The sequence below is a fragment of the Nerophis ophidion genome, linkage group LG10, assembly GCF_033978795.1.
Source record: "Nerophis ophidion isolate RoL-2023_Sa linkage group LG10, RoL_Noph_v1.0, whole genome shotgun sequence".
NCBI lineage: Eukaryota > Metazoa > Chordata > Actinopteri > Syngnathiformes > Syngnathidae > Nerophis > Nerophis ophidion.
In genome coordinates this window covers 71,952,229-71,975,161 of record NC_084620.1, presented here as the reverse complement: position 1 = coordinate 71,975,161, position 22,933 = coordinate 71,952,229, and the positions used below count along the sequence as shown (strand labels likewise).

Genomic DNA, 22,933 nt, shown 5'->3' with positions numbered 1-22,933 from the left:
CATTTCTCAAAGTGACATTGCAAGACATTTAGGGATTTCAACATCTACGCTCCATAATATCATCAAAAGTTTCAGAGAATCTGGAAAAATCACTCCACGTAAGCGGCATGGCCGGAAACCAACATTGAATGATCGTGACCTTCGATCCCTCGGACGGCACTGTATCTAAAACCGACATCAATTTATAAAGTATATCACCACATGGGCTCAGGAACACCTCAGAAAACCACTGTCACTAAACACAGTTGGTCACTACATCTGTAAGTGCAAGTTAAAGCTCTACTATGCAAAGTGAAAGCCATTTATCAACAACATCCAGAAATGCCGCCTGCTTCTCTAAGCCCAAGATCAACTAATATGGACTGATAAAAAGTGGGAAAGTGTTCTGTGGTCTGACGAGTCCACATTTCAAATTGTTTTTGGAAATATTCGACATCGTGTCATCCGGACCAAAGGGGAAGCGAACCATCCAGACTGTAATTGATGCAAAGTGTAAAAGCCAGCATGTGTGATGATATGGGGGTGCATTAGTGCCCAAGGCATGGGTAACTTACACATCTGTGAAGGCACCATTCATGCTGGAAGGTACATACAGGTTTTGGAACAACATATGCTGCCATCTAAGCGCCGTCTTTTTCATGGACGCCCCTGCTTATTTCAGCAAGACAATGCCAAGTCAGAGGTTACAAAAGCAGGGCTTCGTAGTAAAAGAGTGTGGGTACTTTCCTGGCCCGCCTGCAGTCCAGACCTGTCTCCCGTTGAAAATGTGTGGTGCATTATGAAGCGTAAAATAGGACAGCGGAGACCCCGGACTGTTGAAGGACTGAAGCTCTACATAAAACAAGAATGGGAAAGAATTCCACTTTCAAAGCTTCAACAATTAGTTTCCTCAGTTCCCAAACGTTTATTGAGTGTTGTTCAAAGAAAAGGTGATGTAACACAGTGGTGAACATGGCCTTTCCCAACTACTTTGGCACAAGTTGTAGCCATGAAATTTTAAGTTAATTATTATTTGCAAACAATAAAAAAAATTAAGTTTATGAGTTTGAACATGAAATATGTTGTCTTTGTAGCATATTCAACTGAATATGGCTTGAAAAGGATTTGCAAATCATTGTATTCTGTTTATATTTACATCTAACACAATCTCCCAACTCATACGGAAACAGGGTTTGTAATAACGTGCACAGTCGTGTTTGTGTTTCTTCAGTGATGCAGCGAAGCCCACCCGCTGCAGGGGTGCCTAATGAAATGGCCGCTGACTGTCACGTCCGTTGCAGAAAAACAGGCAACATTTGGCGTGTGTGACGGCGGCAAGTAGAGGAGGAGAGCAGCCATATGAATGATTAATTAGGCAATAATGGGCAGACAGACATTAATTAGACATTAATGTGGAGAGTCCTCACCTTCCACTCTGTTTTTAAGTGCTGATCAACCCACCCGCTCGTCTTCTTTACTCTCGAGTAGAGATGTCCGATAATGGCTTTTTTGCCGATAGTCCGATATTGTTCAACTCTTAATTACCGATTCCGATATCAACCGATATGTGCGGTCGTGGAATGAACACATTATTATGCCTACAGGCTCGGGATCTTTCTGTGTGGAGTTTGCATGTTCTCCCCGTGAATGCGTGGGTTCCCTCCGGGTACTCCGGCTTCCTCCCACCTCCAAAGACATGCACCTGGGGATAGGCCCCTCCCACCTCCCAAGACATGCACCTGGGGATAGGTTGATTGGCAACACTAAATGGTCCCTAGTGTGTGAATGTGAGTGTGAATGTTGTCTGTCTATCTGTGTTGGCCCTGCGATGAGGTGGCGACTTGTCCAGGGTGTACCCCACCTTCCGCCCGATTGTAGCTGAGATAGGCGCCAGCGCCCCCGCGACCCCAAAAGGGAATAAGCGGTGGGAAATGGATGGATGGATGGTTGTGATGCTCTGCTGGATGCATTAAAAAATGTAACAAGGTTTTCGAAAATAAATCAACTCAAATTATGGAAAAAAATGACAACATTTTTTTTAACATGCCTCAAAGCGGCAGCTTGGAATGTGGGACGTGCTCTCCCTGAGAGAGCATGAGGAGGTTGAGGTGGGCAGGGTTTAGGAGGTGTGGGATAGCGGAGAGGTGTATATTGTAATGTCCCGGAAGAGTTAGTGCTGCAAGGGGTTTTGGGTATTTGTTCTGTTGTGTTACGGTGTGGATGTTCTCCCGGAATTCTTGTTTGGTGTGGGTTCACAGTGTGGCGCATAATTGTAACAGTGTTAAAGTTGTTTGTATGGCCACCCTCAGTGTGACCTGTATGGCTGTTGACCAAGTATGCCTTGCATTCACTTGTGTGTGAAAAACTGTATATAATATGTGATTGGGCCGACACGCAAAGGCAGCGCCTTTAAGATTTATTGGCACTCTGTTCTTCTCCCTATGTCCGCGTACCACTCTGTACAGCGGCGTTTAAATAACTCATAAATGTTACTTTTTGAAACCAATACTGATCATTTCCGATATTTCTTTTAAAAGCATTTATCGGCAGTCTGATCTCTACTTCCGAGCCATGCGAGCCACACCACCTTTTAGTCCTCTTGAACTACGTTTTGATCAAAAAAGGTCATGAATGGTAACCACCCCCCTTTCCCCCCCCGAAAACCACAAAAACAAGATTGTATGCAGTTGCTATTTTTAATGGTTTCATGTTGTTCCTCAAGCCGCCACTTGGCGGTGTATTGGGTACTTCAGCGATAATGTACACTAATCCATTAGCGGAAGTAAACATTCTTGAATTTCTACCTTGATCTGCTCTAACAATGAAATAGTTTGGCTCCTTACATTTAAATGGGTTGTACTTGTATAGCGCTTTTCTACCTTGAAGGTACTCAAAGCGCTTTGACACGACTTCCACATTCACACACACATTCACACACTGATGGAGGGAGCTGCCATGCAAGGCGCCAACCAGCACCCATCAGGAGCAAGGGTGAAGTGTCTTGCTCAGGACACAACGGACGTGACGAGGTTGGTACTAGGTGGGAATTGAACCAGGGACGTTTGGGTTGCGCACGGCCACTCTCCCACTGCGCCACGAATCGAATCGAAGTAGCAGTTTTTGCCAGATTGAGTTGGTGACGAACCCCAAGATGCAGAGAAGGTGGCAGGCATTGAATAGGAAAACATGATTTAATTAAATACTCAAACAAGAACGAACAAAAGGGTACAAACAAAAGATGTGCACGAGGCGGATAACAAACTTGGCTAAGAACAAAAACACTTACTGTGACACGACGGAGCGGCATAGCTCGGCTGGTAGAGTGGCCGTGTCAGCAACTTGAGGGTTGCAGGTTCGATTCCCGCTTGTGCCATCCTAGTTACTGCCGTTGTGTCCTTGGGCAAGACACTTTACCCACCTGCTCCCAGTGCCACCCACACTGGTTTAAATGTAACTTAGATATTGGGTGTCACTATGTAAAGCACTTTGAGTCACTTGAGAAAAGCGCTATATAAATATAATTCACTTCACTTCACAACTATGGCATGCACAGAGTGAACAGAAGTAGACAAAGCTACAGCGACACGACAGGACAATAATCCAGCATCAGACTGGAGGACAAAACAGGCTCAAATAGTGGCTGGCTGATTGACACCAGGTGTGGCCAGGTGCCAATAAGCCACAGCTGAGGGGACTCAGCACTCAGGGAGACAAACCGGAAACAGAAACAAAATAAGAGTGTTGACCAGAACTAAAGACAGGAAATACTACACACACACGGAGGAAAAACTAAAACACAACCAAACTGTTAGGGGCAAGCCTGACAGAATACCCCGAATTGATTGACGTGGACCGCGACTTAAACAAGTTGAAAAATGTATTCGGGTGTTACCATTTAGTGGTCAATTGAAGGGAAATGTACTGTACTGTGCAATCTACTAATAAAAGTTTCAATCAATCAATCAATTGCTTCATTCTGGGAACTACCCAAACCAGGTTCAATCGTAATAGTTCATTTGACGTCTTTTCCATATATCGTGCTCAAGAGGCAGTGATACCACTGACCGCATTTGACAGGGTGGAGTGGAAGTATCTACTAAAGCGTGTGCCTCACAATATGAAGGTCCTGGGTTCGATCCTGGGCTTAGGATCTTTCTATGTGGAGTTTGCATGTTCTCCCCGTGACTGCGTGGGTTCTCTCCGGGTACTCCGGCTTCCTCCCACTTCCAAAGACATGCACCTGGGGATAGGCCCCTCCCACCTCCAAAGACATGCACCTGGGGATAGGCCCCTCCCACCTCCAAAGACATGCACCTGGGGATAGGTTGATTGGCAACACTAAATGGTCCCTAGTGTGTGGCTTCCTGTGCACTTAAGATGTGACTTTAAGGTTTTACTACTTAGGTATAAAATACTACACGGTCTAGCTCCATCCTATCTTGCCGATTGTATTGTACCATATGTCCCGGCAAGAAATCTGCCTTCAAAGGACTCCGGCTTATTAGTGATTCCCAAAGCCCAAAAAAAGTCTGCGGGCTATAGAGCGTTTTCATTTGGGGCTCCAGTACTCTGGAATGCCCTCCCGGTAAAAGTTCGAGATGCCACCTCAGTAGAAGCATTTAAGTCTCACCTTAAAACTCATTTGTATACTCTGGCCTTTAAATAGACTCCCTTTTTAGACCAGTTGATCTGCCATTTCTTTTCTTTTTCTCCTATGTCCCACTCTCCCTTGTGGAGGGGGTCCGGTCCGATCCGGTGGCCATGTACTGCTTGCCTGTGTATCGGCTGGGGACATCTCTGCGCTGCTGATCCGCCTCCGCTTGGGATGGTTTCCTGCTGGCTCCACTGTGAACGGGACTCTCGCTGCTGTGTTGGATCCGCTTTGGACTGGACTCTCGCGACTGTGTTGGATCCATTATGGATTGAACTTTCACAGTATCATGTTAGACCCGCTCGACATCCATTGCTTTCCTCCTCTCCAAGGTTCTCATAGTCATCATTGTCACCGACGTCCCACTGGGTGTGAGTTTTCCTTGCCCTTATGTGGGCCTACCGAGGATGTCGTAGTGGTTTGTGCAGCCCTTTGAGACACTAGTGATTTAGGGCTATATAAGTAAACATTGATTGATTGATTGATTGAATGCGAGTGTGAATGTTGTCTGTCTATCTGTGTTGGCCCTGTGATGAGGTGACAAGGAATGCAGCTGAGATAGGCTCCAGCACCCCCCGCAACCCTGAAAGGGACAAGCGGTAAAAAATGGATGGATGGGGTCAAGCTTTTCTATTTATCCCCGGTGGCCTCGGTCAGGACAAATAATATTCAATCCCAATACCTTTGCCTCTGTCGTTCTTGGCAGGGCTGTCCTCTCAGCCCATTGCTTTTTGCTCTTGCAGTTGAGCTTCTGTCAATAACGCTTCACACCAATCTGCTTAGGACAGGTGTACATGGACACAATGTGCAGGTGAATGTCTCTCTCTACGCAGATGTTTGGGACCTCTCTGTATTAGTCCTGGCTGCCCTGAGTACTCTTCAAGCTTTGAGTCATGTGTCTGGTTACAAATTGAACTTGAGTAAAAGTTTAATATTTACTATAAATTCAGCTGCTAAAAAAATATCCTTTGCACAAGTTTCTCTTTAAAATTGCCTTGCAAAGTTTCCCATACTTGGATGTTCAGGTTACGAGGCAGGGCTGAATACCGTATTTCCTTGAATTGCCGCAGGGCATATAGTATGCGTCTGCCTTAAATTACTGCCGGGCCAACTCGCTTTGCAAAATAATTAGAGCATGCTTAGTATTACCGCCTGGTCAAACTCGTGACGTCACCAGTGACACTTCCCCTGTCATCACTTTCAAAATGGAGGAGGCTATTTTCAATACCGGTAATTTGAAATCGCATAAAGGGAAGAAGATTAAGAGCTATTCAGTAGGATTTAAGGTCCAAGATTACATCCCACTCAAATTTTTACTGCATGCCTTTGGTAAGTGCCGGAGTGAGAATACGTTTTAAAATAATTAGCGCATGCTTACTTTTACCGCATGCCTTTGGTAAGCGCAGGAGTGAGAAGAGGTTTTAAATTATTAGCGCCCCGGCGGCAATTTAAGGAAATACGGTATATATAAACTGTATGTATGTGTGTGTATATGTATGTGTGTATATATATATATATATAACATTGCTGCTTACGGCAGACAAACTGCTTTACGGTAGACGAAAACTGCTGTTGTTGTGTGTTGTTACGTTAATGAAACTGCCTAACAATAAACCCACATTACAAACCAAGAACTCGCCTTCGATCATTCTACAGTTCTAACGTCATTGGGAAGACGCTGTTTCTATTGTGGGAAAGCGGACGTGAAAGGAGGCTGTCGATATGTCACTCTGGTCCGCATCGAGATGGAGGGGGCGTGGCATCCAGCTCCACCTGAATTTCTGGAGAAAATTTGTCCCGGGAGATTTTCGAGAGAGGCGCTAAACTTAAGGGAGGGTTGGCAAGCATGCACTAGAGCCGCATGGGACTCTCGAGCCGCGGGTTGCTGACCCCCTGTACTATGTTTTGCAGAAAACGCAAAAACCTCAAACTCACCTTGGTTTGATAGCAGAATCAAACAATTCTTCGACCAGTACCTTTACCTGGACCTGTGTCAATTTATGATATATTCCTTCTTGGCTTTTTCCACACCTATCAACAAATTTAGGAGAACATCCCCAAGCCTCACCCTTGCAATATTTGAATGGAAATCAGTTGAATTCCTTTGGGACGTAGGAAAAAACTGAATCTCCTAGGTACGCAGGTGTAAAATTCCCCAGATTGAAAAAGTAATCCAAATTAGGACCAAATTATAACAGGATTTTCTTGGCTCTTCCAAACAAAATGTTGTTTTTTTTTGCGATATAATGCTAACGACCAGGAAGTTACGTGGATGCCAGTGTAAAGGACACACAGGTCACCTCCATTAGCTGACAGCAACATGTCCGCCTCATAGGTGAACATACATATGCAACCTCAGTTTGATGATATTCCACTCCAATCTCCAAGCTCCTTCCATTCCCAACCTCTTTGATCTGTCATTTGCATTTTAGCGCCCGCAGGCTGGAAATGATGTGGATGAGATTTTTTTTTATTTAACTCCACCTTCTCTCCTCGATCACTCCTTTCTTCCCGCATCTTCTTCTTCCTACCTGAGGCTGGTCAACGCATCGCCAGGTCTTCCAACTCTGCCACAAACACCACAAACACATCACACCAAAAGGATCCGTAAACATTGATTAAAAATATGTGGTGGAGAGTCATTGATCCAACAAAACAATGCAAAACTCATTTGAAAAAGTAGGAAATCAGAAATATCATTCACCAAATTTCGTACAATTGTAAATATCATGTTCATACAGAGGTACCTCGGTTTTTGGGCCGGATTAAGACCAAATTGGTGATGAAAATCGGAGCACGTTTTTCAATTCCAGACATATTTTACAAAACACATTTGAAAGAAAACTTTCATATTTTTCCATGCAAAAAACAAAACAAATACATGACAATTAGATAGATAGACCTATTATTGAAGACTCTAAATGGCCATTAAAGTTCAAGTAGCAATAATTGTCACACACACACTAGGTGTCGACAAATGTGTCCTCTGCATTTGACCCTTCCCCTTGTAAACCCCCTGGGAGGTGAGGGGAGCAGTGGGCAGCAGCGGTGCCGCGCCCGGGAATCATTTTGGTGATTTAACCCCCCACCTTTGATGCTGAGTGCCAAGGCAATGATCAGAGACAAAAACCAGGCAGCACTGTATATCAGAGCTGTGAATATTTGGGAACAATACAACTCACAATTCTCGATTTAAACTAGGGATGCACCGATTAATCGGTAACCGAATATATTCGGCCGAATATGGCAAAAAAAGCCACATTCGGCCTTCGGTGGAATGAGTTAAAAACAAGGCCAAATAGTGGCGTGTGACGCAAGTTTTTGACGCGGTGACGCAATCAACCAACGTGCAGTGACGTTGGGATATGTTGTGTACCTGTATAAGTGTATGAGGTTACATGCACACACTTATTGAGATTTAGTGGGGCCTCTGTTTACATTATTAGCCTGTTGTGTAGGCTACCTGTATAAGTGTATGAGGTTACAAGCACACACTTATTGAGATTTACTTGAGCCTTCTGTTTACATTATTAGCCTGTTGTGTAGGCTACCTGTATAAGTGTATGAGGTTACAAGCACACACTTATTGAGATTTACTTGAGCCTTCTGTTTACATTATTAGCCTGTTGTGTAGGCTACCTGTATAAGTGTATGAGGTTACAAGCACACACTTATTGAGATTTAGTGGGGCCTCTGTTTACATTATTAGCCTGTTGTGTAGGCTACCTGTATAAGTGTATGAGGTTACAAGCACACACTTATTGAGATTTAGTGGGGCCTCTGTTTACATTATTAGCCTGTTGTGTAGGCTACCTGTATAAGTGTATGAGGTTACAAGCACACACTTATTGAGATTTACTTGAGCCTTCTGTTTACATTATTAGCATATCTACTGTGGCTAAGCAGACTTTTGCCAAAAGGACAATAATTCATTTGTTGTGGGTTTATCCACTTTAATGCACTTTTATATATATATACATATATATATATATATATATATATATATATATATATATAGATATATATATATATATATATATATATATATGTATGTATGTATGTATGTATGTATGTATGTATGTGTTGTGTTGTTTGTGTGCATAAATATGTACAGTATGTATGTATGTATGTATAAATATGTATAGTCTGTGTGCATATATATATATATATATATATATATACATACAGTGGGCAGCACAGTGGAAGAGGGTAACCCCTCTCGACACATTATCTGTTTGTAATATTGGCTGCATTTCAGATAGTTGTTTGTGTGCCATGTTGTTCCAGACCACAGCAAACATTACCAACCTCTCCAAATATTGGAATGAATCCCTTAGAAGAAAACAGCCTGCCATTTCCTTGAACTTGGACACACACATCTATACCTCTGGCCATTCTCAGCCAGTCATTTCCAGGAGTTATCTCACCTTCTGAGTAGACTCTGACTTACTAATGGTTTCTAATGTTGCAAAAATATGCAGAATAAATATTATATTTCAACATTTCTGTCAACGAAGATTAGCTCCGGCCTGTGCCACATTTAGTCATTTAGATAGTAGGCTATTATAGCTAATATACACACTTAAGTCATTATAACACTTATATAGGACTTTTCATGCTTTGCGGCTACAGACAGATTTTTTTTTTTCTGTATTTTTGTTCCAATATGGCTCTTTCAACATTTTAGGTGGCCGACCCCTGCTCTAAAACGTAATCACTGTAACTCTTCACTCGGCCACATGATTGGGGTTTATACCGTCCTCTCCATGATGGGACTTTTCCACAGGGGGTCAAATTTGGAACCCATGACACTTTAGTATGGGGAACACATTCTAAGTAACAAAGACTTAATTTAGAGTTTTGATATATTCATTGATTGAGACGTTTATTAGAAGTTTGCACAGTACAATTGACCACTAAATGGTAACACCCCAATAAGTTTTTCCGACTTATTCATGAATCAATTCATGGTATACTTATTTGGTTAGGGTTGGGGTTGAGATTAGAGTTAGGGTTGTTATAATGCCATACAGAATAGGGCATTAATAAGTACTTAATATTGACAAATTAAGAGCCAGTATGTCACTAATTTGCATGTTAATAAGCAACCAATTAGACTTGGACAAATCTTAATGATCCACAAGGGAAATTGTTCCACAAAGCAGCTCAGTTTAAGAAAAATGGAAGGTGTAAGGCTGGAAAGGACGATGCAGATAGAAAATAGACAAAAAATGTACCGTAGTAGCAATATAAAATATAACGTATATGTACTATTTGCATAATATATGTACGATATATACTGATATATGTTTATATCATATATATAATATATAACAATAATCATAGAGTATATTGTCACGACGGGGTTTTCGCTCTCCCTAAATGCAGACGGACAACTCCGGACAAAGCGTGAAGGTAGGATATGATTTAATCTTCACAAATCATAACACATACCAAAAAAACAGGAAGCAAACCAGAGGCCGCACATGAAGCTAAGGTACAAACTTAGCACAGGACTCGAGAAACATAGAAACAAGACATGACCCAACGTGTCAAACTAGGACTGTGACTTGGATTGTTTCTCCGACGCAAAGAAAAATTGGCACGAGCCAGACTTGAATGTGAGTACATTTTATTTATTTAAACACTATAACTAACAAAAGGGCAAACAGATGGTGCGCACAATGGCGGAGAACAAACTTGACTAATGAAAAAAAACTAAAGACTAGCACAAAGGCTACAAACTATGAACATGAAACAAACACTTGCACTGTGGCATGAATAACAAAAACTTACTTGGCATGGACTGAATGAATGAACAGCATGGTATGGCATGAAGGGGGTTGAGGAATACGAAGTTGCCAGGCTGACTACCTGGTAACTGTGGCTTAAATAATAGCTATGATAATTATTAACAGGTGTTAGAACCGAGGGTAGGGGTGTGACTGGAAGACAAGGTGGATACTAATGAGTTGCTATGGAAATAAGAGAAACAAGGAAGTGCAAAAGCAGGAAACAATGTCCAAAAAACAAAACCGAACATGACCAAAACAAAACATGAACCCCATGGGCGTGACTCGACCGGCCTGTTGCTTGCAGCAAACAAGGAAGTCACACTCAGCGTGGCGAGCAAGGTGGATAAAAAGCTCTCTGATTAGTGGTTGACAGCAGGTGAGCATGCCGACCACCAACCAGAGGCAGGTGAACCCAATTAATCCCCATGGAAACTAAAACAAACCCAGAGGTGCACAAACAGGAACTAAGGGAGTCCAAAACTAACAGTGTGGTTTTCGTGCTGGTCGTGGAACTGTGGACCAGCTCTATACTCTGGGCAGGGTTCTTGAGGGTGCATGGGAGTTTGCCCAATCAGTCTACATGTGCTTTGTGGACTTGGAGAAGGCATTGGACCGTGTCCCTCGGGAAGTCCTGTGGGGAGTGCTCAGAGAGTATGGGGTATCGGACTGTCTTATTGTGGCGGTCCACTCCCTGTATGATCAGTGTCAGAGCTTGGTCCGCATTGCTGGCAGTAAGTCGGACACGTTTCCAGTGAGGGTTGGACTCCGCCAAGGCTGTCCTTTGTCACCCATTCTGTTCATAACTTTTATGGACAGAATTTCTAGGCGCAGTCAAGGCGTTGAGGGGATCCGGTTTGGTGACCGCAGGATTAGGTCTCTGCTTTTTGCAGAGGATGTGGTCCTGATGGCTCTCATTGGATCAGTTTGCAGCTGAGTGTGAAGCGACCGGAATGAGAATCAGCACCTCCAAGTCCGAGTCCATGGTTCTCGCCCAGAAAAGGGTGGAATGCCATTTCCGGGTTGGGGAGGAGACCCTGCCCCAAGTGGAGGAGTTAAAGTACCTAGGAGTCTTGTTCACGAGTGGGGGAAGAGTGGATCGTGAGATCGACAGGCGGATCGGTGCGGCGTCTTCAGTAATGCGGACGTTGTATCGATCCATTGTGGTGAAGAAGGAGCTGAGCCGGAAGGCAAAGCTCTCAATTTACCGGTCGATCTACGTTCCCATCCTCACCTATGGTCATGAGCTTTGAGTCATGACCGAAAGGATAAGATCACGGGTACAAGCGGCCCAAATGAGTTTGGGTCTCTCCCTTAGAGATAGGGTGAGAAGCTCTGCCATCCGGGAGGAACTCAAAGTAAAGCCGCTGCTCCTCCACATGGAGAGGAGCCAGATGAGGTGGTTCGAGCATCTGGTCAGGATGCCACCTGAACGCCTCCCTAGGGAGGTGTTTAGGGCACGTCCAACCGGTAGGAGGCCACGGGGAAGACCCAGGACACGTTGGGAAGACTATGTCTCCCGGCTGGCCTGGGAACGCCTCGGGATCCCCTGGGAAGAGCTAGACGAAGTGGCAGGGGAGAGGGAAGTCTGGGTTTCCCTGCTTAGGCTGTTTCCCCCGCGACCCGACCTCGGATACGTGGAAGATGATGGATGGATGGACGTTATTTTTAGCACTGTGATTACCAGCGAAATTATTCATAATTATTGCGTTAAGCAATGTCAGCTAAGATTTATGAGAGCCAGATGCAGTCATCAAAAGAGCCACATCTGGCTCTAGAGCCATAGGTTCCCTACCCCTGCAATAGAGAGTCAGATTAATTCTGAATATGTTTCCCCATACGAAAGTGTGACCAAAAAAATGGCTATTTCTTTGCGATTAGTTCACCGCAGCTTGTTGATTACATTTTGTCGCGCAAAAGAGGAACGTGTCATTTTTATTTTTTCAACAGCTCTCTTATTTAGCGAATCGCGTCAGTCAGCGCCCAACAAAATGCTTGTCAGACGCATGGCGGTTGCCTCGGAGCGCTGGCTTTGATGCGTTGTCAAGCCAATATGGCGGCGTCTCCTGATTACCTCGCCCACCTCCCCGCGTGTTTATTGATTGCCAGTTAATAACGCCAAAGGACGGCGGAATGCACTTTGTCTCGTCTCGTTTGATGTGAGAGCGATGCCTCGTCGGGGAACAACAGCGCGGGTGTTGCAACGTGGGCCCTTTTATTATTATTATTATTGTTGTGCATGCAACTTCCACTTTATTGCGATGAGTGAAAAGGTTTTAGCAGAGACAATTTAGCTGCGGGCTGTCGAGGCGACTTCGCCTTGCCGTGTGTTATGCTGACATCTCCTCGCGCACAATGGATGTCTTTCTTTGCATGTTGCAGCTTTCATGTCAGCGCCAGCCTGTCATGCTTGGATCTGTTTACGTGGCGGCTGCCTGACATCTTCACACACACACACACACACACACACACACACACACACACACACACACACTCCCCCTCGTCTGAGACGTCCTATGTATTTATATATATGACAGTCGGCGTGCAGACCTCCGAAAGTAGAAAGAAAAAAGAAATGCCTTATTTGCACTTATTGAATGTGAGTGTGAATGTTGTCTGTCTGTCTGTGTTGGGCCCGCGATAAGGTGGCAACTTGTCCAGGGTGAACCCCGCCTTCCGCCCGAATGCAGCTGAGATAGGCTCCAGCATTCCCGCGACAAGCATATATATAAAAGGGACAAGCGGTACAAAATGGATGGATGGATGACCCAGAGTGTGTTTAACAGGAGACCTCTTACTGGTTCAGCAAGGATAACAGGACTGTACCGTCCATCATTTCACTTGAATAGCAAAAAGAGAAAAAAACTATTTGAAAAAATAAATTAGAAAAATTAAAAAAAGCAAGTTCCCTACTGGATGTTATGTAGGGAACGGCGTGGTGCTGTTGGGAGAGTGGTCATGCCAGCAACCTGAGGGTTCCTGTTTCAATCCCCACCTTGTCCCATAACAAGAAGATCGAGAAAAAGAAGAAGCTTATTGACTACGGTGTCTCCACGGACTACAAAGTCGGATGCGTGCACATTTTTAGGACTTATGCAGATATCAAATACACATCAGCAGGTACCAGAAGGTAAGAAAAGTTGGATTTGTATAACATTGCAAAACAAAATGGCAGATGATATGTCTGTTAATACGTGCTATTTTGCAGTCCTTATACTCACATAATAATAATAATCAAATGTTCAATGCACCGAAAAGCCATCAAGCAGTGCGGTTTCATAGCTTACCAAAGTTGTACTAAAAACATTTTGAGAGATTTTTGAGCGCCGTGTGGAATGTTCTTTAAAGTTTTAGTGTTGTTTACTGGCGTCATCCTGCAGTATACACGTATCGCTTATGTGTGACTGCCATCTACTGGTCACACTCATTACACCATTTATCAAATAAAAAAACTTCGAGGTCGGTAAGCACAACCAGAATTATGTCGTACATTAGGCGCACCGGGTTATTGAGAAAATAAAAGGATTTTAAGTGTGCCCTTTAGTCTGAAAAATATGATACTTGCAGGATTTTTGTTGTTTTTTGATGTGAGTCATCCACTACAAGTTCTTGTGCAAGAAAACTTCATTATGACAACATAAAGCTCCAAGCATCCCGCAGTTCCTGGGAAACAAAGACATTGCCATACTGTTGAAATTAGGGATGGGTACCGAATTTCGTTGGTACGAAAGGGTCCTGATTCACGTAAAATAAAAGGGTACTATAATTTTGGTACCAATTTTTTATGCAAACCAAGCAGGTGAAAAGCTCAAAAGTAAGGCTTCACTTTTCAAAGTGTGCTAGCTCGATGCTAATTACCACTGGATATGCCATAGAACCCCAATTTAAGAACTTAATTAAGTTTATATATTGAAGCACATTTCTCAATCCAAATCGATTTTTAAATTATTCGCAATTATTAATAACGATTCTTAATCAGCTAAAAAATAAAATAAAAAAATACCTTTTTTTTTATTTCCGGGGACCACACGAGTCGACTCAATTCTTGTGGGTATTGATTCGATTCAGAATCCATTCTCAATTCAAAATCAATACTTTTTAATAACATTGGTTGCCAGTTCTATGATTAACTACATTCCTCCAGAAAAAAGAGAAACATTTGTGATACATTTCAATATTACTTAAAAGAAAACTTCATAAAATGCTTCCAAAACTTTTAATCAAGTCAAATACTAATAAGGAAACAAGAGAAGTATCCAACACTTCTCTTACATCAGATTTCAACTACATCAAAAATAGTATTTGCCTGAGTGGCTGGACAGGGCAAAAAATAAATAAAATTGAAAAAATAAGAGCCAATTAGGATTTGTTTCAAATAAGAATCGCGATTCATTTGAGAAAAAAAAATGACACCCCTAGTACCTATACCTTTTATAAATGACCATATTTTTCAGGCTATAAGGCGCACTTAAAATCAAAGATAGTGTGCCTAATGTACGGAATAATTTTGGTTGTGCATACCGGCTTCGAAGCTATTTTATTTGGTACATAGTGTAATAAGTGTGACCAGTAGTTGGCAGTCACACATAAGAGATACGTGTAGACTGCAATATGACTCAAGTAAACGACACCAAAATGTTATATGTTCCATTGAAAATATAGAACATTCCACACGGCGCTCAGAAATCTATCAAAATGTTTTAGTATGACTTTGGTAAGCAATGAAGCCACACCTCTGGATGGATTGTACTGTGCTTCAACATAGGAGTATTATTATGGTGTGTGTATAAGGTAAGACATATTATCTGACGTTTTGTTTCACAATATTATACAAAAGCAACTTTTCTTACCTTCAGGTACCTGCTGATCTGTATTTGGGATCTGCATAAGTCCTGAAAATGTGTGGGCATCCGCCTTTGTTGTCTGTGCCGACTATGTAGTTGATAAGCTTCTTCTATTTCACTATCTTCTTGTTATGAGACATTCATCCTCCACTGTTGCCATTTCTAATATAAAGTAGTGTAAAGTTCTTACTTAAATCTGTCAATAAACTAGCTATCAAAGCGCTAAAACATACCGGTATGGTAAGTTTACATTATTCACCCAAGGAACTTTAGTTATTAGAGAGTTTCGGTCGGACGGTTTTTCACGGGACACATTTCCAGACAAAGGGGCTGAGGTCGCTGAGGTAGTTAAAAAGCTCCTCGGTGGCAAGGCCCCAGGGGTAGATGAGATTTGCCCAGAGTTCCTTAAGACTCTGGATGCTGTGGGGCTGTCTTGGTTGACAAGACTTTGCAGCATCGCGTGTACATCGGGGGCGGTACCTCTGGATTGGCAGACCGGGGTGGTGGTTCCTCTCTTTAAGAAGGGGGACCGGAGGGTGTGTTCCAACTATCGTGGGATCACACTCCTCAGCCTTCCCGGTAAGGTTTATTCAGGTGTACTGGAGAGGAGACTACGCCGGATAGTCCAACCTCGGATTCAGGAGGAACAGTGTGGTTTTCGTCCTTGTCGTGGAACTGTGGACCGGTTCTATACTCTCGGCAGGGTTCTTGAGGGTGCATGGGAGTTTGCCCAACCAGTCTACATGTGCTTTGTGGACTTGGAGAAGACATTGGACCGTGTCCCTCGGGAAGTCCTGTGGGGAGTGCTCAGAGAGTATGGGGTATCGGACTGTCTTATTGTGGCGGTCCGCTCCCTGTATGATCAGTGTCAGAGCTTGGTCCGCATTGCCGGCAGTAAGTCGGACACGTTTCCAGTGAGGGTTGGACTCCGCCAAGGCTGTCCTTTGTCACCGATTCTGTTCATAACTTTTATGGACAGAGTTTCTAGGCGCATTCAAGGCGTTGAGGGGTTCTGGTTTGGTGGCCGCGGGATTAGGTCTCTGGTTTTTGCGGATGATGGGGTGCTGATGGCTTCATCTGGCCGGGATCTTCAGCTCTCACTGGATCGGTTCGCAGCCGAGTGTGAAGCGACCGGAATGAGAATCAGCACCTCCAAGTCCGAGTCCATGGTTCTCTCCCGGAAAAGGGTGGAGTGCATCTCCAGGTTGGGGAGGAGACCCTGCCCCAAGTGGAGGAGTTCAAGTACCTAGGAGTCTTGTTCACGAGTGAGGGAAGAGTGGATCGTGAGATTGACAGGTGGATCGGTGCGGCGTCTTCAGTCATGCGGACGTTGTACCGATCCGTTGTGGTGAAGAAGGAGCTGTCAATTTACCGGTCGATCTACGTTCCCATCCTCACCTATAGTCATGAGCTTTGGGTCATGACCGAAAGGATAAGATCACGGGTACAAGCGGCCCAAATGAGTTTCCTCCGCCGTGTGGCGGGTCTCTCCCTTAGAGATAGGCTGAGAAACTCTGTCATCCGTGAGGAACTCAAAGTAAAGCCGCTGCTCCTCCACATGGAGAGGAGCCAGATGAGGTGGTTCGGGCATCTGGTCAGGATGCCACCCGAACGCCTCCCTAGGGAGGTGTTTAGGGCACGTCCGACCGGTAGCAGGCCATGGGGAAGACCCAGGACACGTTGGGAAGACTATGTCTCCCGGCTGGCCTGGGAACGCCTCGGGATCCCCCGGGAAGAGCTGGACCAAGTGGCTGGGGAGAGGGAAGTCTGGGCTTCCCTGCTTAGGCTGCTGCCCCTGCGACCCGACTTCGAATAAGCGGAAGAAGATGGATGGATGGATGGAGACAAAGTCTATTCATTCATGGTGAGGGGCGGTGGCTTGTGTTGGTTTGCAGATCATGGCGGTGTTAACCAGGAATTGGCTACACTCACCACAGATCACTTCCTTATCAGACTGTAGTCACCAGCACCTTGGCGGCCCGATGCAGTGCCCCCTCACCCTGGCTCCTTGGTCGGTGCTCAGCTTCTGTCGATTTGGATTGCAGTTTGTATCCATGAATTGATTAACGTGGACCCCGACTTAAACAAGTTGAAAAACTTATTGGGGTGTTACAATTTAGTGATCAATTGTAGGGAATATGTACTGTACTGTGCAATCTACTAATAAAAGTATCAATCAATCAATCCATAAATCCTCCACAATCACATCATATTTACATCCCAAGATGGTGTCACGTTCTGGGGGTCAGCACTGTGCAGCTTTGGGCCCTGGTCGCTTCCTTATTATTATATATTGAATTTCATTCTTACCCAACTGGATTGTAACCCACCCTTTCCGTAGTCCCTCCCATCTGCAAACCCCCCCCCCACCCCAAAAAAAAATCTCCCCGTGTCAAATTGCATTATGAACATCAAAACATTTGTGTTTACAACATCCAAGTGGTGTCAATTAAATCTGATAAATTATTCAAACATTTATCTTCTACAGCGCCGTGCCTTGGGAATTTTTAATCAAGCGAGCTATTTGCTTTAAATTAGCGGCGTCAAGCATGCGTCTCGTGTAAAATCCCTCGTATCATTAAAGATTTATCAATCGGAAATCTGTTTGGGTTGATTTCGCTGTTAATTGGCTAGGAGGAGCGCCGAGCATGCCGGGTGTGACGTGGATATTCAGTTGAATGCACTACAAAGACAAGATATTGGATGTTGCAAATGATAATTAACTTAGAATTTAATGGCTGCAACATGTGCCAAAGTAGTTGGGAAAGGGCATGTTCACCACTGTGTTACATCACCTTTTCTTTTAACAACACTCAATAAACGTTTGGGAACTGAGGAAACTAATTGTTGAAGCTTTGAAAGTGGAATTCTTTCCCATTCTTGTTTTATGTAGAGCTTCAGTCAGTTGGTCAACAGTCCGGGGTCTCCGCTGTCGTATTTTAGGCTTCATAATGCGCCACACATTTTCAATGGGAGACAGGTCTGGACTGCAGGCGGGCCAGGAAAGTACCCACACTCTTTTACTACGAAGCCCTGCTTTTGTAACACGTGGCTTGGCATTGTCTTGCTGAAATAAGCAGGGGCGTCCATGATGACGTTGCTTGGATGGCAACATATGTTGTTCCAAAACCTGTATGTACCTTTCAGCATTAATGGTGCCTTCACAGATGTGTAAGTTACCCATGCCTTGGGCACTAATACACCCCCATACCATCACACATGCTGGCTTTTACACTTTGCGCCTATAACAATCCGAATGGTTATTTTCCTCTTTGTTCCAAATATAATTTGAAATGTGGACTTTGTATGAGTCCATCTTAGATGATCTCGGGCCCAGCAAAGCCGGCGGCGTTTCATGGTGTTGTTGGTAAATAGGTTTGGCTTTGCATAGTAGAGTTTAAACTTGCACTTACAGATGTTGTTACTGACAGTGGTTTTATGAAGTGTTCCTGAGCCCATGTGGTTATATCCTTTACACACTGATGTCGGTTTTTGATGCAGTACCGCCTGAGGGATCAAAGGTCAGTATTATCACTTACGTGCAGTGATTTCTCCAGTTTCCTGAACCTTTTGATGATTTTACGGACCGTAGATGGTAAAATCCCTAAATTCCTTAAAATAGCTCGTTGAGAAATGTTGTTCTAAAACTGTTCGACAATTTGCTTACAAAGTGGTGACCCTCACCCCATCCTTGTTTGTGAATTACTTAGCATTTCATGGAAGCTGCTTTTATAGCCAATCATGGCACCCACCTGTTCCCAATTAGCCTGCACACCTGTGGGATGTTCCAAATAAGTGTTTGATGAGCATTCCTCAACTTTATCAGTATTTATTGCCGCCTTTCCCAACTTCTTTGTCATGTGTTGCTTGCATCAAATTCTAAAGTTAATGATTATTTGCAACAAAAAATGTTTATGAGTTTGAACATGAAATATGTTGTCTTTGTAGCATATTCAACTGAATATGGCTTGAAAAGGATTTGCAAATCATTGTATTCTGTTTATATTTACATCTAACACAATTTCCCAACTCCTATGGAAACGGGGTTTGTATACATACAGTCGTGATCAAAAGTTTACATACACTTGTGAAGGACAAAATGTCATGGCTGTCTTGAGTTTCCAATCATTTCTACAACTCTTATTTTTTTGTGATAGAGTCAAAGGAGCACATACTTGTTCGTCACAAAAAACATTCATGAAGTTTGGTTCTTTTATGAATTTATTATGGGTCTACTGCAAAGTCCAAATCAGAAAACCAACAAATTTAGCTGAACTGCACCGATTTTGTCAAGGGGAGTGGTCAAAAATTCAACCAGAAGTTTGTGGATGGCTACCAAAAGCTCTTATTTCAGTGAAACTTGCCAAGGGACGTGTCAGCAAATATTAAAGGCCTACTGAAAGCCACTACTAGCGACCACGCAGTCTGATAGTTTATATATCAATGATGAAATATTAACATTGCAACACATGCCAATACGGCCGCTTTAGTTTACTAAATTGCAATTTTAAATTTCCCATGGAGTTTCCTGTTAAAAACGTTGCGGAATGATGACTCGTGTTTGTGACGTTATTGGTTGGAGGGGACATATTATCCCAGCACCACTTACGGCTAAAAGTCATCTCTTTCATCGCATAATTCCACAGTATTTTGGACATCTGTGTTGCTGAATCTTTTGCAATTTGTTCAATTAATAATGGAGACGTCAAAGAAGAATGCTGTTGGTGGAAAGCGGTGGATTGCAGCTGCCATTAGCACCGAAACACAGCCGGTGTTTCTTTGTTGTGAAGCTTTAAAGGGGAAAATTATCACAATTTCAGAAGCGTTAAAACCAATAAAAATCAGTTCCCAGTGGCTTATTTTATTTTTTGTAGTTTTTTTCAAAATTTTACCCATCATGGAATATCCCTACAAAAGGATTTAAAGTGCCTGATTTTTGCTATCTATAAATCCAGCCGTCCATTTTCCTGTGACGTCACATAGTGATGCCAATACAAACAAACATGAACAGCAAGATATAGTGACATTAGCTCGGATTCAGACTCGGATTTCAGCGGCTTAAGCGATTCAACAGATTACACATGTATTGAAACGGATGGTTGGAGTGTGGAGGCAGATAGCGAAAACGAAATTGAAGACGAAACTGAAGCTATTGAGCAAATAGCTATTGACGCTATTCGGCGATCGCCTTCTAACCAACGATTGCATCTTTTGACCACTGGAGCAATTTAAATTTGTCGATTGGTAAGTGTTTGTTTGGCATTAAATGTGGGTGGAGGGAAGGGCTGGATGCAAATATAGCTACAAATGTACATACAGCTGGCCTAAATAGCATGTTAGCATCGATTAGCTGGCAGTCATTCCGTGACCAAATATTAGCACATAAGTCAATAACATCAACAAAACTCACCTTTATGATTTCGTTGACTTTATCGTTGGAAATGCATCTGCTTTGAGTGTCGCAGGATATCCACACATTTCTGCCATGTTAGCATCTATTAGCATCCCGTGCTAATTGATGCACGCTCCACGTAGTACAACTTGAAACTGTCCCTGTTGGTGTTGTTACACCTCCGACAACACACCCACGAGGCATGATGTCTCCAAGGTACGGAAAACAGTCAAAAACGGAAAATAACAGAGCTGATTTGACTTGGTGTGTGTAATGTGTTTGAGAAAATGGCGGCTTGCTTCCCGTTGTAACGTCACGGGTGAAAGGTCATCGCTCTGACAGCGAACAATTGAAAGGCGTTTAAATCGCCAAATTCACCCTTTCAGAGTTCGGAAATCGGTTAAAAAAACATTTGGTCTTTTTTCTGCAACATCAAGATATATATTGACGCTTACATGATAATGTTCCCCTTTAACACAGAGCGGTCAAGCGAACATGTTTATGTCAACCAGCAAGTTTTCGGATGGGAAATTAAGTCAGCTCTTACCGGAGACTTCAGTGGATTATGGGACCTCCTGCAGCAGCTGTCAAAAAAGCAGCTGTGTTCTTGGCTTCTCTCAGAGACACTGGCGTTCACCGCAGCCATCCGACTCTCAGGTATGACTTTTAGAATCTCACTAAAACACTGTTAACACAATAAGCAGATAATGGATTTTCCAGAATTATCCTGGTAAATGTGTCTAATTACATCTTAAACGCTACCACTGCCGCCGACCGGAGCAGTAGCTTTTTTTTCTTCTTTTGTTTAGTGCCTCACTCTAACTTTCTTTATCCACGAATCGTTCATCCTCGCTCAATTTCATGTGAAGTATCCTGTTGAAAATGTCGCGGAATGATGACGCGTTTGATGACGTGTGCGTGTGACGTCACGGATTGTAGCGGACATGTTCTTCCAGCACCGCTCACGGTTAAAAGACGTCTGTTTTAATCGCATAATTACACAGTATTCTGGACATCTGTGTTGCTGAATCTTTTGCAATTTGTTCAAATAATAATGGAGACGTCAAAGAAGAAAGATGTAGGTGGGAAGCGGTGTAATTACAGCTGCCTTTAGCAACACACACACTGCCGGTGTTTCCTTGTTTCCATTCCCGAAGGTGAAGCTTTACTATGGAACAGAGCGGTCAAGCAAACATGGTTCCCGACCACATGTCAACCGACAGGTTTCGGTGAGAAAATGGTGGCAATAAGTCGGCTCTTACCGTAGACATGAGCGGAGCTTGTGTCCTCCTGCAGCTGCGGACTCCCTTACCTCCTCCCAACGGAGACAATGGCGGTCACCACACCCGTGGCCACACCCCTCTGACTTTCATGTACCATATAATGTCACTAAAACACTAGTAACACAATAAGCAGATAAGGGATTTTCCAGAATTATCCTAGTAAACGTGTCTAATTACATCTGAAACGCTACCACTGCCGCCGACCGGAGCAGTAGCTTTTTTTTTTTTTTTTTTAGTGCCTCACTCTAACTTTCTTTATCCACGAATCTTTCATCCTCGCTCAATTTCACGTGAAGTATCCTGTTGAAAACGTCGCGGAATGATGACGTGTGCGCGTGACGTCACGGATTGTAGCGGACATGTTCTTCCAGCACCGCTCACGGTTAAAAGACGTCTGTTTTAATCGCATAATTACACAGTATTTTGGACGTCTGTGTTGCTGAATCTTTTGCAATTTGTTCAATTAATAATGGAGGTGTCAAAGAAGAAAGATGTAGGTAGGAAGCGGTGTAATTACAGCTGCCTTTAGCAACACACACACTGCCGGTGTTTCCTTGTTTACATTCCCGAAGGTGCAGCTTTACTATGGAACAGAGCGGTCAAGCGAACATGGTTCCCGACCACATGTCAACCGGCAGGTTTCGGTGAGAAAATGGTGGCAATAAGTCTGCTCTTACTGTAGACATGAGCGGAGCTTGTGTCCTCCTGCAGCTGCGGACTCTCTTACCTCCTCCCAACGGAGACAATGGCGGTCACCACACCGTGGCCACACCCCTCGGACTTTCAGGTACCATATAATGTCACTAAAACACTAGTAACACAATAAGCAGATAAGGATTTTCCAGAATTATCCTAGTAAATGTGTCTAATAACACCTGAATCGCTCCCACAGCCGTCGTCTTTTTTTCTTTTCATAGTGCTTCACTCTCACTTTCCTCATCCACAAATTTTTCATCCTCACTCAAATTAATGGAGAAATCGTCCCTTTCTCC

At 43.5% G+C, this 22,933-nt stretch overlaps 1 long non-coding RNA gene across 1 annotated transcript in view; it reads left to right on the top strand.

Moving 5' to 3' along the window:
- Positions 1 to 21,272, top strand: part of LOC133559951 (uncharacterized) — a 32,888-nt gene extending 11,616 nt beyond the window's left edge. The window contains exon 3 of the long non-coding RNA XR_009808356.1: positions 21,139 to 21,272. This is a non-coding gene — a long non-coding RNA (uncharacterized LOC133559951). The remainder of the gene's footprint in view (positions 1 to 21,138) is intronic.
- Positions 21,273 to 22,933: the final 1,661 nt, after the last annotated feature.